Consider the following 14,269-nt stretch of genomic DNA (forward strand, 5'->3'; position numbering starts at 1 on the left):
AAGGCTGATGATGATCAAAGCTTACATCCCATGTGAAGTGTCTGTCAGAAAATTAGGCTACAAATTACATAGAGGGATAAATTTGTGAAGCCTTGTGGTGGTAGGTGCTACCAGTTCCCTATGCAGATCTCTTTCCCCTTACTGGTATCTTCATCCCCCAGCAATTGTTAGTGTTGGCCTCCAACAACTGATTGCTACACTCTTCTCAGAAGAATTGTCCTTTGGTCTAAAAGACTCACCTTTTCCACAGATGCTTTGGAGGTTACTCCTAGGGGCTGGCCCATTGTCAGTGACTAATGGGGGGGTAGAAAGGAATGCATGGTCCCTTGTTCTTGTGAAAATGATCCTGTATAGATATTTGTGTTCTAGTGGTCTGTGTTATTCAGGATTTGATTAGACCACTGATCATTTTTAGTTATATAGAATAAGTAATTTTGCATTAGACCTATGCAATTGTGAGAGATCGTGAAGTAATCTAAGAATAGAGTTGCCTCTGCATCTGGTGGTAGACTGAAGTTGTTAAAAGTCATCAGAGTGGCCATTAGTAAGAAAAGTTAGACATAACTAACAAAAGAACTCATGAAGGCAGACTGGAACCAAGAAACACCAACTGCAACCTGTTTCTGTCTCCCTCTGACTCCAATCAGGATAATGTAACTGATCTGTCGATGAAGCTGGAGACCAACACCAGGAAGGTCTCTGCACATTCATCTGATAAAGAACTTAGGGAACTGAAGGAAGAAGTCAAATGGGAGCATGGAACCAGCTGCCATCTCCAGTAGGCCTGTGAGCCACCAGTTCAGCAATAATAGGAGCTATCTCCAACCACATCTTGTGCCCTTTCACTGGCCTGCAGGGTAGAATGGCTGTTGCTTTCCCCTGCCTTCTAAATTTTATGCAGATACCACTTACAGCCAACCATAAACCCAAAGACATAAAGGAGCGAGGATTCTGGAAAATGTAGTTTCCACTTAACTATGTTGATACAGTACACAACGACGACAAGCTCCCCATAGTATCAGCTGAGCACATAACTTTACTTAGACTTGACACAGACTTCAACTCAGCACACATCCTACTGTGATTCTTCTTCTGCCTATTTTGCTTCCCAGATATCCACAAGTTATGTGAAAGCACCATATCAGCAAATCCCTTACACAAGAATTCTGTCTTGGTCTCTGCTTCTAAATAACCCCACCTAAAGTGTGTCCCATCATGATAATGAATTGTGACTATATTTCATAGGCAATAGAGAGATACTCATAGCTATTTTGGTTCACTGGTGATAAACTAATTAGATAGGTGACACAGGATAATCAATGAACCACGATGCCAAAGGTTTTAAAATGCACCAATAAAATACTGCTAATTAAACTATAAAGCAATCCTTTCTGACTACTAAAAGTTATATTTGCTAAAAGAGCTATTTGTTTTTTAAATTAAGTAAACATAGATTTTTTTATTAATTGATATCACTTTTATCAGTATCACTTTCATGCATACATTTAAAAAGGATTTTTCAAAAAAAAATTATTTTTAGAGACAAGATGTCACTCTGTTGCTCAGGCTGGAATGCAGTGACATAAATATAGCTCACTGCAGCATCAAACTCCTAGGCTCAAATGATCCTCCTGCCCTAGACCCCACAGTAGCTGGGGCAGGTGAGCCATCCTGCCTGGCTAAATTTTTAAAATGTTTTTGTAGAGACGGGGGTTCTCATTCTCTTGCCTCTCTCTGGCTTCAAGCAATTCTGCCTCAGCCTCCCAAGCACTGGGAGTATAGGTATGATCACAACACTGGCCAAACAAAAAGTATTATAACAACAAAAAAAATGCATTTAGGTATTTTCAAAGCTTCTTCCTACTAAGTATCTAAATATTGAGTTATTTCTCACTTTGGAATGGTCAATGTCTGCAATTTTACACACCTCTTCCTCTTTGCCATCAAGAATATTGATAATACATTTCTTAAAGAATTAATTAAAAAAAGCAAAGTTATTAGTGCTCAAGAGCTAAGTTTGTAGTCATGTAAAGCTAGTTTATTTTTGACTTCCTTTTTAGAATGCTGTTTCACAATTTTTCCTAAGATTTTTTGTGTCACCAACACCCAGGCAAGTTATAATACTGAGACACTTGACTTTCAGATAGACACTAATATATAAACTCATTTTGACTGCCACCTGGCCGATGATTGTAAAAAGTATTCTGATTTCAAAGAACCTAAAATGTGAAAAAAATGTTTGCTCAATACACCATGGTACCTGAAGATGAGTTGAAGGTGGACAGATAATAATTAGGATAACTGGCTAAGTGGCATTTTTGTTAATCCCAGCAAAAGCATCTCAATCACCAATACTAGAATATAAATAGTGGAGATGAGAAGCGATTTGAGTTACATTTAGGAGACAAACTAGTCTGGATATTAAATAAAAATATTTCTCTGTGAAGATGCTGTTCCCACATTTATATTAAATGACCCAGAAATGGTTTTGCATCAAATACAAATGGATATGTATATAAAGCCTGATAATCATAATCATAAAATTTGAAGAACTTTTAATAATTTTAGAGTTCTTGGTGAATTTGTATATTCATACATATTTCAGTGACTGCTGCCAATATTAGGGTATCATTTTGACTGCAAAAAGAGTAACTCCCACTCAACTGATTTCCATCTATTAATTACACAGTGATATTGAATCTTAGTTTCTGGCCATGCTCCTATCCACAAATAGCTTAGAGAGTTTAGCTCTAAAACAATACACTCATGAGATATGATAATACTTTGCAATTCAGTACAAAATTGTTCTTCTATTCAGTTACTGGTTTTGATTTATTCTCTTCCACTTCGTGCTTAAATTGACAAATTGTACCAAAAATATCCCCATTATTTTTTCTTGCTATGCCTTTCAGCGGGCTAAAGAAAACATCTTATTTGCATTAGTAGTATCTCCAGACCTATGTATGTGTCTAATATTAACAATGAAGCACATCCCTGGCATTAGTTATTTTAACATTTTTTACCATAATTAAATTGTAACTTCAGAATTTCAGATGTTAATTGTTGTGGAATATACCTCAAGCAGATCATTTGACTAAGGCTTAATTTTATTAGCAGTATCCATTCCTAAAACATTATTTTTAAAGTTACTTATAACTTACTTTATATCCTGCTTCATGACACATTTTAATGTAAAATATTCTTTGGAGAAATTGCATGATCAAAATTTTAAGCACAAAATTTATTGCTGGTTAATATATTGAAATAGGATGAAAACTTAGATCTCTGCTTATCCTCTTACATCACATATGCGCACAACCTCTAGGTGAGGCCAGCAGATATTCACAATATCAAATGAAATATAAAATCTCATCTTTGGAATTTTTCAGTTTTTGCAGATTCGCTTGGTTTCAAAAATAAACTATGCATAGCATCTGAAAACAATTTTTACCTATGTGCACATGTGGCTGTAATGCATACACTTGTGTAAATGTTTTAAACTCTCATAGAAACTTGAAGCGTACCTAAAAAAGCAAAGAGTGTCATAAAATTTTGTATTTTCATCTTTCAGCTTTAGCAATTATCAACATTTAGTCATTTATATTTTAATACAATGACAGTTTATACTACAACTATTAACCACAACTACCATTTGAAGATAGTATCATGTGCCAGTGTTTCACTTTTTATGAAACACTGTCCATAATGTCATAAAACTATGAAGGTTTTAGCTTTATGGAGTAGAATTGAGCTGGCTAATTTAAGTAGAAAATAACATTATTTAATAGAAATAAATCATCTAGAAAATGATCATAAAATTCTTGAATATAAGATATTCAGGAGTACTACTGAAAATCATCATAAAGCTTTCTTAAGTGCCACAGGAAATTAGGTGTAGCTTTTACCTCTGCTAAAACACTCACCAAATACAACTGACAGACATTTAATTTATAACCACTAGTTCCAGTGATGTAATTAACAACATCTAATACATGTCTATGCATAACTGCAACAGAGATAGAAAAACAGGTAGCTGGCTTCCATAGTGAGGGCCTTTCTAAGAATCACAGAGTAGGAGATTTCCTAAATACAGAAAAGGGGTAGAGATGCTGGAAATTCAAAATCAAACAATAATTACTTCAGGCATCAGGCACTGGGTTAATTTGAATAAAAATGCATGTAAAATGTCTAGCCTAGTGTTTAGCCTATAAGTGTCTCTCTCATTGTCCTCCCTTCAGAGATAAAGCAATTGCAGTAATTAACTTGCCCAAGGTTATACAATCATTAAATAATGGAACTTAGATACCAACAAAGGTCTAGCTGATCCAAAGTCTGTGTGTTAAACACTGCAGTATTTTTAAATTGAGAGTATTTACAAAAGCCATTTATTTTAATCAAATTATAATGTTATAAGAAGACAGTGAATGTAAGGCCGGTTGCCTTGCCAGGAGCACAGACGCAGACCCCCCCCCCCACCTTCTTTTCAAAAGCTCAGACAAGCCCGGACGAGCTCAGGCAAGCTCAGACATGCTCAGGCTTTTTCCCTTCTCCCATGCTCACACAGCCTGACCTTCCCTTAAAAGAGCTCAGTATGCAAACAAGGTGTGGTAACCCTAGCGTCTTAACAACCAATAGCAGCCGAGTCTTAACAACCAATAACAGCCGAGTCTTAACAACCAATAGCAGCCAAGTCTTAACAACCAATAGCAGCTGAGTAATTCCAACCAACAACAAGCCAAGTCCTAGGTAAAGGCTTGTAACTTACCCAATAGCAGTCCTGCTCTCCGACAACCAATCGAGCTGTTTCACTCCCTATAAAACTCCCTGTCTGAGAGGAGTCCATGCGATTTCTCCGGCCCCTCCTGTCGGACCGCAGAACCTCATCCGGGAGCCTGAATAAATTCCTTCACATCAGATCTTCTTGTGCTGGCCTCAGTTTCTTCACTTTAAACTCGGCGAGAACAGACCTTACAGTGAAGGTCAACAACTTGCCCAAAGTCTTATCACCAGTAACTTCAGACAACCTTTACTGCAGATCAAACTATCTGATAGGATTATGATATATGATGGTGCTTTTATAATAGTGCATACTGTCTATTGATTGTCATGATTGTGGTAAAACTGGAATCCCTAAATTCAGAGTCTTATCTTGACTATTAAATTAAATATCTAAAGTACTCGGGATATCAGAACTGTAAGAAACACAGATGTAATGTCTAAACAAACAATCAAAACTCAGAACTCTATACAAAGAGATAGAAATGTTAATGGAACTTACCCAGAGATTGAGAGTAGGCAAAACAGCCATCACTTCCCAAGGAAAAATACTTTGATTTGTTGCTGCATTTGTTGTTTGAAATCAATCTGAGACATTCAAGCTGAAAAGAACAACAATTCAATAATGAGTCAATACAACTAAATGAAGTTATATTTAACTTAAAATTATGTCAAAGGCCTTTCACATTCCAGTGCTCCCATACTGTAGATATATATTGACAAAATGAATGTATGAAAACATAGGAGTCTGGAGACTTCCATAAAAATTGAGATATAAATAGCAAATTATTTGGAAATTTTTTTAGCCATAATAAATATCTATTTCCAAAAATATATATAAAGGATGTTCTTATTCAAGGTTCTTGAAGGACCATGAAATGAAAAAAGCTAAGAAGATTTTTAATATATTTTTCTATTTACGTATGAAATTGTTAATGTCATTGTTATATATTTACATTTTTGCACCTATGCAATTACTTTCCTAGGAGGAAAGTATTCCTAGAAATGGAAATGGACGTATAGAGGAATGTATTTAGGCCTTTTGGAAAATTGTTCCATCATGCATAAAACTACAATATAATAGTTGTATATGAAAATGTCAATTCTTCCATACATTACTTCATTGGTGTTTTCAAAAATAATTTTAAAATACTTTTAAAATAAATACTTATTTCATTTCTATTCAGGTAACACATTTATATCCATCTAATGGCATTTATTTTACTATTTTGAATTGCCTGTTCATATTGTTTCCCATTGCTGTATTGGAGTACTTGTTTTTCTTAAATTGTTGTGTAAGATCATTTTGTGCACCAAGAAATATATTATTTTGCCAGCCATATATTGCAACATTTTCTCCTTCTTTCATGTTATGTGTTTATTTATGTACTTTCTTATTTGTTTTGGTGCAAAGATGTTTTAAACACATGATCAATTCTAACATTTTCTCATAAGAAATTCTGTTATTGATACCACAGTTAGAAAAGTTTTCCCTGACTTGTTTGTTTTATAAATATTCACTCATAATTTCTTCATACATTATTTTGTGTGTTCTTTTCTCCGCAGACTACTTTAATTTTTCTGAAATTCATTTTTGAGTTGTATATTCATTTTGTATATTGTATATATTACATTTTCCCAAATGTTTGGTCATTTGTATGTCCATCCTGATTTGAAATTACTATATATTCATAGATACTTGGCTTTTTATTTCTTACTGTGTTTTAATTATCTTTTTGTTTTCACATATTGAGATATTATTCCATTATAACTTTATACAATTAAAGTAAATAAGTTTTATTTAATTTTTTATATTTTCTATATTTGTTGGTATTATAAATAGGAATTTTATTTATACTGAAGATTTGGGGTTTTTTTTAAATTTACCACTGTTTACATATGCATAATAAAATTGTCATAATGAAATTGTCGTTTTCTTTTAAAAAGTTTGTAATAAATTTCTTGTTCAGGTGGAAAATTTTATTACATAAAACGTATCAATTATAAATTGACTTACTTTTCTTTCATTGGTTCACATTTTCAAAATTAGGTAAGATCAAGACAGTAAAAATGGTTACACTTGTCTTGTTTTTGTTTCAAATGTAATGCCTCTATTCTAGTGTATTGTAATGAAATGGTTTGAAGATTTTAATATTTCTACAATGATAAAACATGTTTACATTTCAGTTTTATAAAAAGTTCTAATATTTAGAAATGGGATTTTAAATGTTATCAAATATTCTATCTACTTAAGCTTTTCACTTATGATAATTTATATTAAAATATTTCCTAATAGTAAACAATTCTTTCATTTCTTAAATGTACTGCACTAGTAACATTTTTAAAATATACTTTTGCATTTAGTTTGCTAGCATTTATTTTTAAAGTAAGCATCTGTATTAATTAATAGTTTAGCCTTTTTCAGGCTTTTTTTTATTGATGATAGCTTACAATATGCATCTTTAGCTTATTATAGTAAAATTTCAAATAATATTATAGTCCTTTATATACAGTGTCAGAAACTTCCAGCAGCTATAATTTTTCTTCTGTTATATCTTGTAAGATATAAACCACACAATATGTTCTTAATAGGCAAGTATCTTTTAATATAAATAAAAATAAGAAAATTATATTTCAGATTGAAAATTATTTTTACTATTTCTGGTTTATTTTATTACTTTGGATAGATAAAGGTTTCCATCTGATACTACATTCCTCCTGCTTGAATGAATTTCTTGTAATAAAGTTTTATTTCAAAGAAATTGTTTTATCTTTTATTTCTCTGAAAATGTCTGTTCTTTTTACATTCAAATTTGAGAGATATTTTTATTTGGGATAGAATTCTTAGTTGACAGCTTTATTGTTCATTCAGTATCCTGAAGTTGTTCCATTGTCTCTCTTTTGCATTGTTTCAGATGGAAAGTCTGTTGTAATACTTTTCTTTGTTTTTCCAAATACACTGTTATTTTTATCATTAAGATAAAAATGCCTTTAAGATTGCTTATTGGGCATTGCTTTTCTACCAGTTTGACTATTTTACATTTAAATATGCTTTTGTTTTGGTTTTTCTGTATTCTGGTTGGTGTCCTTTGAGCTTTTTGTGGTTTGTTGCTGTTTCATTGATTTTGAAAAATGCTTGGTCTTTATCACTTCAAATATTTCTTCTGCCCCATCATCTCTCTCTTCTTCTATTTTTGGAATTTTAATTCCATATATGCAACTATCAAACAGTTCTAGTATTATTAAACTCTTTTTTCTTCTTTTGTTGTACTTTGAACAATTTATATTGGCATATCTCTAAGTGTACTGATTATGTCACCAGTTCTGTTTAGTCTACTATTAAAGAACATTTTACCCTTGATATTGTGCTATTTTTTCTAGTATTTCTAGTTTCTAGATGTAATGGAATTTCTCAATTTTATGGTTTTTAATTTATCATCCAAAATTCTGTTTATCCATGTTGTCTAACATTTCCACTAATTCTCTTAACTTTAATTGTAGTTACTCAGGTGATGATAGTATACCCACAATTATTTTCTCAATTCTGTATTCACTTACATTTGTCCACTTGCTTATTCCTGTGTCACTACCACATTCTTTTAATTTCTATAGGTTTAAATACATCTAAACATTGACCAGTATACAAGCACTTTTGATAAAGCTTATGTTGGGTCTATAGATTAATTTTTAAAACTTGACATTTTTAGTTAATTCAGTTTTACAATCTGTAAACACAATACATTCCTCCATTTGTTTATATAGTCTGTGATATGTTTTTTTTGTAGTGTTTTGTGTAGACATCTTAACTATCTTTTGTTAAATTACTAGATATTTAATTTTTAATACTATAGTAAGTAGTATATTTTCTATTTATTCTAATATATAAAAATCAAAATGAATTTTCTATATTGACTTTGTAACCAGCAATCTTAATGGAATCACTTATTAATTCTATTAATTTTCTTATGGATTATTTTGTGACTCTAATAAAATACAAATTGTGTCCTTTTTTAATTCTGTGCAAAAGATTTTCTACTAAGATTAATAAAGAATTTACCAGAGAAGCTATCTGAGCATGGACATTCAGCTTTTCATACTGAAAATAAATTTAATAATGTATTTAATTTATTCAATATGTCTGGGAGTATTTATATTTTCTGTCTATTCTTGTTTTAGTATTGAAAAGTTGTATTTTTTCCTAAAATTTTGCTCTTTTTGACACAGCTAATTTACTGTCAAAGATATTTTATGTACTATCTTTTTTTGCCATGTTCATAAAACCTGTAGTAATATTTCTTTTCCACTCATCATATTGGTAAATTGTGTTTTCTTTTTTTCCTGACCACTATTTCTAAGGAGTTACTGTTTTTATTCATCTTTTTACTAAATCAAGTTTTATCTTTGATTTATCTATTGTATTAGAGAAAGATGATAGGGAAAGAGAAAGATAAATGTAAAATTCATTTCGGTTATAGTCTTTATTATTTTCCTCATTCTAACTTTTGAATTTGATTGGATAGTCACTTTTTTGCTATTGCGAAAAGTGCTGCAATGAACTAACACACATGTAGGTCTTTATGGTAGAATAACTAGACTCCTTTGAATATATACCTAATAATAGAATTGCCATTCAACCCAGCAATCCCAAGTTTTTTGAGAAATCACTAAACTGCTTTCCAAAATTGCTGAATAACTTACATTTCCACTCATAGTGTATAAGTGTCCCCTTTCTACATGTATCCAACAAGAATATGAAAAAAATCCTCAGCATCACTAATCATTAGAGAAATGCAAATAAAAACTACAACTACATGTGATACTATCTCACACTAGTTAGAATGGCTATCATTATTAGTTTTTGAGGAAGAGTCTCACTCTGTTGCCCAGGCTGGGGTGCAGTCATGGCCCACTTAAGCCTTGACTTCCTGGGCTTGAGGGATTCTCCCACCTCAACCTCCCGTGTAACTGGAACCACAGATGTGCTCCACCACATCTGGCGATTTTTTTCTTATTTTTCTTAGGGATAGGGTTTTGCCATCTCTTCAAGCTGTGGTTGTACCCAGGCTTGTCTCGAACTCCTGGGCTCAAGCAGTCCTCTGGCCTTGGCCTCCCAAAGTGTTGTGATTACAGGCATGAGCCACCATACCCAGCTAGAATGGCTATTATTAAAAAATAAAAAATAACAGATAGCAGTGAGTTTGCAGGGAAAAGGGAACACTTACACACTGCTGGTGGGAATAGTTCAGTCATTGTGGAAAGCAGTTTGCCAGTTTCTCAAAGAACTTGCTTCAATTTTAGCAGAATTCATGTTGCTCTGATAGGGGCTTTGTTCAAATTTATGTCTTATATCCTTCTTAGTGCCTCAAACCTGATCCTGTTCAAACATGAAATAATGAGTTAGTACATTTATTTTGGTGCCAAAAAAATTGAAATCTATGCATAATTTTTTCATAATACACGTCTATGAACTTTTTGAAAATATTTCACATCTTTACCTCTCATCTTAATGTCTACTTTTTCCAATATTTACATAGTTATATTCACTCTTTGGTTTAGTCAATCTTATTACTTTCTTTGGTTTGCTCAGCCCTTTAACTTTATCTACATCTTAAAGTGTATTTCTTTTAAGCGGTATATTATTGCTTTTACTTTTTGATTCAATTAGACAATCTTTGACATTTAGTATTTTATTTACTTTTAATGTAGTTACTGATATATTTGGTTTATGTATACCTCTATTTTTTATTTGACCTATCATATTTAATGTTTCCTTTTTTCTCTTATCATTTAGATTAACCATTTACTATAATTTTTATTATATATTTCAATGTTATTTTCTATTAAAGTTGATAATTATGCATTCTTTTCCTAGATATCATAAATATTACATATTTCACCGATTTATTACAATTAATACATATCATTGCATCCCCCATAGTAATAGTATTTGTTTTTAAAAATTGTGTAATTGGGCATCTTTGGAAAATTTGGAGAACTAAACTTTTGTTTAGTTTTATGTTTTTTAATGGCATAACAATATCAATAAATTTATAGATCAGATTAAATAGTAGATTTCTTCTTTTCACTAAGAAAATACCTACCTATTAAATTCTGGAAGTAAGGAATGCTATTTTTTATGGTTAGTAAAAATAGTGAATGGTGAAGACCATATTTGGAATAACAAATTAACTAACACTTAAAAAATAATGGAAACATTATATGTGGAAGATGTTGATTGATGGAAAAAATAAAGAACATTTTCTATTCTGCAAACAAAAAGGCTGTGAAATGTGTGCTCAGCTCACCAGTACTTACTAATTTTAATTATCAGTTTCTAAGTCACTACTGTGCTAGGGTTAAAACAATGGCTTTTAAGAAGATGTGGGTAGATGTTGGATGTGAAGTTCATACTCTTACCTATAATTTATTGAGAGAAAAGAGAAACAGCATCCCCCTAAAAGGAATTAAAAACTTTTGCTTCAATCAGATTTAATTCTAAATCAGTTTCAGTTCTTCCAAATCTGACCTCTTTTTTACAATTGATTAAGAATAAAATCTACTATGATGTAACCTATGAGAGCTTCCTAACACAGGTGTCAGTATTTTGGAAGACAGTACAACTTGTTTGAAAGCTAAAAAAAAATTTCTCAATATTTTCTGCATTTATTTACTGGATGAATTTATTTGTGACATGTCCAATGTTCAGTTTAGCTTTGGACTCTGTTTTAGCTATCAAACACTAAGCCACAGTGTTACGTTTAATGATACAGCATACTGTATTTGAGGCTGTAACGAGCTATCCAGTTATACATTATTCCATAGATTCTTTTTATTGACCACGGCCACATGAAAATTTGATTTCCATATTTGCTTCACAAATCAATTGCAAAGTTATGAAACAGTATGTTTAATGATTAGTGCACTCTAAGAACACTAACATAAAAATATTTTCTTTGCTCTGTACCCCAACCCCAATTTCAAAAGCCTTAAGCTTAGAAATACTTATTCTTCTGTATTAACCCCGTACTGACTCCGCCCTCAAGCCCTTTGAAATGTTTCGTCTCCATTTTGTCACGTTAGCTCTTCCTGATTTTTGCAATATCCTCTTGGTCAATTTTCCACTGTTTTCTTCATACTCCAATCCCAATATAAATAAACATGTGCTGAATTGTCTCTCTCAAAACATCATTAAAAAATAGTTCTGGCCAGGAATGGTGGTTAATTATGGGAAGCCAAGGCGAGAGGATCACTTGAGGCCAGGATTTCAAGACTTCATTGAGCCATGATCCCGCCACTGAACTCCAGCCTGGGTGACAGAGCAAGACCTCATTTCTAAAAAATGTTTTTAAAACATTTAGTCAGGCATGGTGGCATGTGCCTGTAGTCCCAGCTACTTAGGAGGCCTAGGGAGGAGCACTGTCAAGCCCAGCAGTTCAAGATTACAGTGAGCCATGATCGTGCCACTGCAATCCGGCCTAGGTGAAAGATCAAGACCTCAACCCTCAAAAAAAGTAAAATTATATTTTCTTCCTTCCTTTCTTTGCTCTTTCCTTCCTTCACTTCTTCTTTCCTCATTCTGTCCTAAAGTCAATAGATGGGGCCAATAGAGGTGGGAGTTCATATAATAGATGGATATAGCATTGCTGTCTTTGCAAGGTATGGAGTTCATAAGGAGGACATCTACACACCAAGGGAGGTAAGACCTGAGTGTGAAGATGGGAAGCTGTTGAAATTATAAACATGTTCTCAGAAATTAGAGTTATAAACACAATAATGGGAATAATTTAAGTAATCTCCATGGTGTTGGCTTAGAACTTAAGTTTTTGGGTGTAAATTCATGGCCATATTTTATGTATATGTGTGTGTGTATATATATATATATATACAACATTATATATAATGTTAGCTCTGTCCCCTGAGAGGCCCTCAAATAGAGATGTCTTATAGCACTGAGATCATCTGTCATATTAGTTTCTAAATATTACTCTCCACTAATAAAAACTAAGGTTCTCTGGAGAGGTGGTTGATTCTAGGGGTGGGGCATAAAGTACAAAATGGACCTGTAAGAAAGAAAATGCTCAGAGAATGGCTGCAACATGCTGTTCTGATTATCTATTGCAAAAAATAATGGTTTGAAACAATTATTCTCTCTCATGATGTTATAAGCTCATTGGGCTCAGCTGGGTGGTTGTTGCATGGGATTCCTCCAGTGATTGCAAACAATTGGCAGCCATTGCTGAAATCATCTGAAGTTCTTATGAGACGAGATGCACAGGCTAGCTCAATTAATAACTAGTAATTTATCCTGGCTGTTGTGTAAGAGTTCAGCTTGGGCTCTTTGTCTACATGTGTCTTTTCCATGTAGCTTTAGATTCTTATCAAATAGTTCCTAGATTTTGTGGGGAAGCATTGTCAGAGCAAGTATTATGAGAGATTAAGGTAGACGCTACAAGACTTTTTATGACTTAGCTTGGAAGTAACATGATGTCACTTCTGTTGCATTCTATTGGTTACCAAGAGCAAACCCAAATTCAATAAAAAAGGGAACCATACAAGTGTGTACTTGTATACATACTAACAGGCCGGGTCCATAGGCAGACCATCTTTGAATTCTAGCTTTCTTCCCTCTAGCTTTAATGGTTTATATGCCTCCCACAGGTAAAATACTCTAACATAACCCAGTGACCCCTCCCCAATTCTAATTTGGGATGGTATCAGGCTTAAACTTGTTATTCAGGTGCAGATAAAGGTCCTGGGATATGGTTCCTCAGGTGTGTTTCCTAAAGTGTGTAACAAACACTAGTTTAGTAAAGTATACAATGACTTTAATTGATTGACCTTATATTACAACACAAGAATAAATTACTACCTGATACCAGAATTTAATTAGGGTATTCAATAAAAATGAAATAATTATATAGCAAAAGAAAACTGGAAGTGGCCAGGTATGGTGGTTCATACCTGTAATACCAGCACTTTGGGAGGCCAAGACGAGCAGATCACAAGGTCAGGAGTTCGAGACCAGCCTGGCCAACATAGTGAAACACCGTCTCTACTAAAACATAAAAATCAGCACAGTGTGGTGGCATGCGCCTGTAGTCCCGGCTACTCAGGAGGTTGAGGTGGGAGAATCACCTGAACCTGGGAGGTGAAGGCTGCAATGAGCTAAGACCACACCACTGCCCTCCAGCATGGGTGTCAGAGTGGGACCTCATTTCAAAAAAAAAAAAAAATCTGAAAGCCTGTCATGAAAGAATTTGGAAGATAAATCAGTGATTCACCACTATTCCTGTAAATGGCCATATATTAACTATTTTAGGCTACACATAAAATATTCTTTATTTTTTTTCATAACCTCCCAAAAAATGTAAATTCATTCTTAGCTGGTGGGTTACATGACAATAGGCCATGAGCCAGATTTGACCTTTGGGCCATACTTTGCCCACCTCTGTGCTACATCAATAGTAAGTACTAGAATCATGGATGAAATATA

At 33.2% G+C, this 14,269-nt stretch overlaps 1 long non-coding RNA gene across 1 annotated transcript in view; it reads right to left on the reverse strand.

Moving 5' to 3' along the window:
* LOC135274157 (uncharacterized) overlaps positions 1-10,093 on the reverse strand; it is an 89,169-nt gene extending 79,076 nt beyond the window's left edge. Inside the window, exons 1-2 of the long non-coding RNA XR_010341937.1 lie at positions 9,999-10,093; positions 5,279-5,378 (exon numbers count right to left, since the gene is read on the reverse strand). This is a non-coding gene — a long non-coding RNA (uncharacterized LOC135274157). The remainder of the gene's footprint in view (positions 1-5,278; positions 5,379-9,998) is intronic.
* Between the last annotated feature and the right edge of the window lie 4,176 nt (positions 10,094-14,269).

The sequence above is a fragment of the Aotus nancymaae genome, unplaced genomic scaffold (assembly GCF_030222135.1).
Source record: "Aotus nancymaae isolate 86718 unplaced genomic scaffold, 86718_ANA_hifiasm-v0.15.2.pri h1tg000011l, whole genome shotgun sequence".
In the NCBI taxonomy this organism is placed as follows: domain Eukaryota; kingdom Metazoa; phylum Chordata; class Mammalia; order Primates; family Aotidae; genus Aotus; species Aotus nancymaae.